Source organism: Dama dama, chromosome 28 (assembly GCF_033118175.1).
Source record: "Dama dama isolate Ldn47 chromosome 28, ASM3311817v1, whole genome shotgun sequence".
Classification (NCBI taxonomy): Eukaryota; Metazoa; Chordata; class Mammalia; order Artiodactyla; family Cervidae; genus Dama; species Dama dama.
This window is the reverse complement of record NC_083708.1, coordinates 21417762-21422174: the sequence shown is the minus strand read 5'-3', so window position 1 is coordinate 21422174 and position 4413 is coordinate 21417762. Positions and strand designations below refer to the sequence as shown.

General features: G+C 40.4%; 1 non-coding gene across 1 annotated transcript; it reads left to right on the top strand.

Annotated features, from left to right (window-relative positions):
* The first annotated feature begins 2889 nt into the window (after positions 1 to 2889).
* On the top strand, positions 2890 to 3011 carry LOC133048375 (U6atac minor spliceosomal RNA). The gene has a single exon (XR_009691031.1). It is a non-coding gene; the product is annotated as a U6atac minor spliceosomal RNA (small nuclear RNA).
* The last annotated feature ends 1402 nt before the right edge of the window (positions 3012 to 4413 follow it).

Below are 4413 nucleotides of genomic sequence, written 5' to 3'. Positions count from 1 at the left end.
AAAGATGGAAATCTAGATGATGTGAGCTTACATATAAGAGGGATTTTCAGTGATGGTGATGGATCAGTGGTCTGGAAGGAGCTTGGTGATTCCAAAGAGATGCAAACTTTAGAAACTGAATATGGAACAGAATGTGTTACCTCCTTAAGAGAGATTGCAAGGGAACTGATACCAATGGCCACAAATTTGCCTATTCATTGGAACAGCTCCAGAATTCAATATAGAATAGGTTCAATGGCTACAAAATGGCTGGAAGGTAAACAATGGAATGATCTGGAAGCTGAATTTGCATAGCAAGCAGTGTTGTTACTTCATATATATGTTTTATGTCAATATGAATAGCAAAGCTCTCTAAAGATGCTTATATCCACACTGCTTAAGTTTGAGAAAGCATCAACCTCCTAGAGATTAGTATATTGCTGGAGCTATAGAATCACTGATGGAAATCCCTGGGGTCAACTGCCCATTCCCATCAACTCCTTGGTGTCACTGAAAACAGATATGACTGCCTTTGCCATGATGTGTGACAGGGGATAGGAAATGGTGTGGATGGTACAACCTCCTGGCCACTTTAGCTTCCTCTGTCCCTTTGCATAGTTCTGGTTTCTAGTGACTGAACTTTCCAGAAGTCTTTTACAGCCTGAGAGCTACTCAAAGCAAGGCTACAGGTTTGCTTTAGCATTCTTAAAATTGACCTTTTGGGTTGTTTTCAGGTTCATTCCATGTCTCATCTTCTTTTAGTCTGAAGCTCTTTTTTAACAATAGTTTCAGTTTGCTTTGAAAGAAGTAGTGACAGAAATATTCTGGGAACTCCAGAACACCTGATGCTATGACTCAGTCCCTAGTGTTAAACTATCCTTCAGTGGTTTTGGAGGGGTGATTAGCCATGAGCGAGAGATATCACTGAAGTGTTGTCCATTATGGGGGGAGTGTGCCAGAAGATCATATTTAAAAACCCTTCTAATTAATTCATATATCACTGTTATGAATTACTAAAGTAAGACCCAAGAGTCTGCTGTACAAAATTCAGCAAATCAATCAACACATAATTGTTGAGCTCCGATACAAGGCTTCTATGAATGTTGTGAAGAATAAAAAGATCTGTTAGGATCCTTATTCAGACTAATGGGGCAGGAAAAGAATGATCACATGAAGAAGCAAAAATAAATAAATACACAAATAATAAAAATAAATAAACATATCAAGCAGCATATGGCAATTATTGTTAAGAAGCTGAAGAGATGGTTATGGGTTGCAGACTTGGGAATCACCCCAGAGAATGTGAGAACTGAGAAATTCCTTGAAGTATACGTGAAAGTGAAAGTGAACTTGCTCAGTCGTGTCCCACTCTTTGCAGCCCCATGGACTGTAGCCCACCAGGCTCCTCAGTCCATGGAATTTTCCAGGCAAGAGTACTGGAGCGGGTTTCCATTTCCTTCTCCAGGGGATCTTCCCAACCCAGGGATTGAACCCAGGTCCTAGGTTGGGAAGATCCCCTGGAGAAGGGCATGGCAATCGACTCCAGTATTCTTATCTGGAGAATGCTATGGACTGAGGAACCTAGTGCACTATAGTCCATAGAGTTGAAAAGAGTCAGACACAACTGAAGCAACTTAGCATGCACACAGGTAGTTTAAAATGATAGATCAATTCAGTTCAGTTCAGTCACTCAGTCGTGTCCGACTCTTTGTGACCCCATGAAGCGCAGCACACCAGGCATCCCTGTCCATCACCAACTCCCGGAGTTTACTCAAACCCATGTCCATCGAGTCGGTGACGCCATCCAGCCATCTCATCCTCTGTTGTCCCCTTCTCCTCCTGCCCTCAATCCCTCCCAGCATCAGGGTCTTTTCCGAAGAGTCAACTCCTCGCATGAGGTGGCCAAAGTACTGGAGTTTCAGCTTCAGCGTCAGTCCTTCCAATGAACACCCAGGACTGATCTCCTTTAGGATGGACTGGGTGGATCTCCTTGCAGTCCAAGGGACTCTCAAGAATATTCCCAACACCATAGTTCAAAAGCATCAATTTTTCAGCACTCAGCTTTCTTCACAGTGCAACTCTTACAAGCATACATGACCACTGGAAAAACCATAGCTGTGACTAGACAGACCTTTGTTGGCAAAGTAATGTTTCTGCTTTTTTAATATGCTGTCTAGGTTGATCATAACTTTCCTTCCAAGAGGTAAGCGTCTTTTAATTTCATGGCTGCAGTCACCATCTGCAGTGATTTTAGAGCCCAGAAAAATAAAGTCTGACACTGTTTCCACTGTTTCCCCATCTATTTCCCATGAAGTCATGGGACCGGATGCCACGATATTAGTTTTCTGAACGTTGAGCTTTAAACCAACTTCACTTCAATTTCACTCTCCTCTTTCACTTTCACCAAGAGGCTTTTTAGTTCATCTTCACTTTCTGCCATAAGGGTGGTGTCATCTGCATATCTGAGGTCATTGATATTTCTCCCAGCAACCTTGATTCCAGCTTGTGCTTCCTCCAGCCCAGCATTTCTCATGATGTACTCTGCATATAACTTAAATATCAGGGTGACAATATACAGCCTTGACGTACTCCTTTTTCTATTTGGATAGATATATGTATCTATTTATCTCTTTGTCCATATATACACTAGGGGAGTAGATTTGGTATGGGGAAATGAGTTTTTACTTTTTTACCTAAGTCAGCTGTTTTACTGCTTACTCTTTACAATGAATGTATATTTTATTGAAACAAAATTTAAAGACTATATATAACCAGATACACATAAAGCAGTGGGTAAGACAAATTAAGCTGGAGAAACCATTAGGTATTCTCTTCTTGTATCATTGTTATCAGCTGCTCAGGAAAGAGTATTCTCTTTCATCATAACTTATGATAAACTTACTGTGAAATGTGTTGTATGAAAGGAGAGAAGGTTAGCCCTCCCCTTGACAAGGATGGAAGAGACTCTCAGGCCTGACAACATGCATGCAGTTGAGGCATTTCCACCTACTTTGTGACATCTAATCTCTGTTGGGCTTCCCTGGTGGTTCAGCTGGTGGGAGACCTGGGTTTGATCCCTCGGTTGGGACGATCCCCTGAAGAAGGGATCTTGTATGTATGTGAGAGTTGGACTATGAAGAAGGCTGGGCACAGAAGAATTGATGCTTTTGAACTGTGGTGTTGGAGAAGACTCTTGAAAGTCCCCTGGACTGCAAGGAGATCCAACCAGTCCATCCTAAAGGAGAGCGGTCCTGAGTTTTCGTTGGAAGGATTGATGTTGAAGCTGAAACTCCAATACTTTGTCCACCTGATGTGAAGAGCTGACTCATTTGAAAAGACCCTGATGCTGGGAAAGATTGAAGGCAGGAGGAGAAGGGGACGACAGAGGATGAGATGGTTGGATGGTATCACCAACTCAATGGACATAAGTTTGGGTAAACTCTGGGAGTTGGTGATGGACAGGGATGCCTGGTGTGCTGCGATTCATGGGGTCGCAAAGAGTTGGACATGACTGAGCGACTGAACTGAACTGGACTGAATCCACTCCAGTATTCTGGCCTGGAGAATTCCATGGACTGTATAGTCCTTGGGGTTGCAAAGAGTCAGACACAACTGAGAGACTTTCACTTTCACTACCGTGAAATAAAACTTTAGATTCAAAATCAAAACAAAACCTGGGCAAAGAATCTGTTCTACTTCTTGTCATTTAGATCATCAATCATACAGTAGTTAAATCCCAGCAATTGGCATCATATTAATCAGGTCACAATGACTAACTTTTTCTTATCTTTTACTCTCTCATTTTCTGATTTCTTTTCCAGTTTTTATTTAGCCCTAATTATTTGATAGCTTTTTCAATGAGCAACATTGAAATCTCCAGTCTTACTGAAAATGAATTAGACTATGAAACAGTCAGAACACTGATATTACAATACTCTTTATATATTTAAAGATTTTCTGAACAATATTAACTATAGCCTGTAACTTTGAGTCACATTTAGTCAGTCCTGAAAATGGAGATGTGCAAGTGGGTTCCAGAAGATAATTCAGAGTTTTGCATGGAGCTAAAAATTTCCTGAGGGGTCGAAAAGCTCTCTTTGGGTTATTTGGGAAAGAAAATGGACTACTGTATGCACAAGGGATTTGGGAATGAAAGGTACTATAGAAATAATAGGACTAACTGTTATTTTTATTAATTGTTATTCTGTTTTGATTGATTGCCTTCTATTTCAAGTCTTAAAAGATTTCAATTTTATATAATTTTATGTAATTTCTTTCCTTAAAATCCTCACTTAATAGCAATGATATTTTTCAGCCTACTTCCTCTGATAGTTCAGTGCTTAGAAACCATATGACATTATGAAACACAAGTAATTTTCTGAGGTAAAATTTACTTTAAAGACAATGGTATGGCTTATACTATACCTACCATTT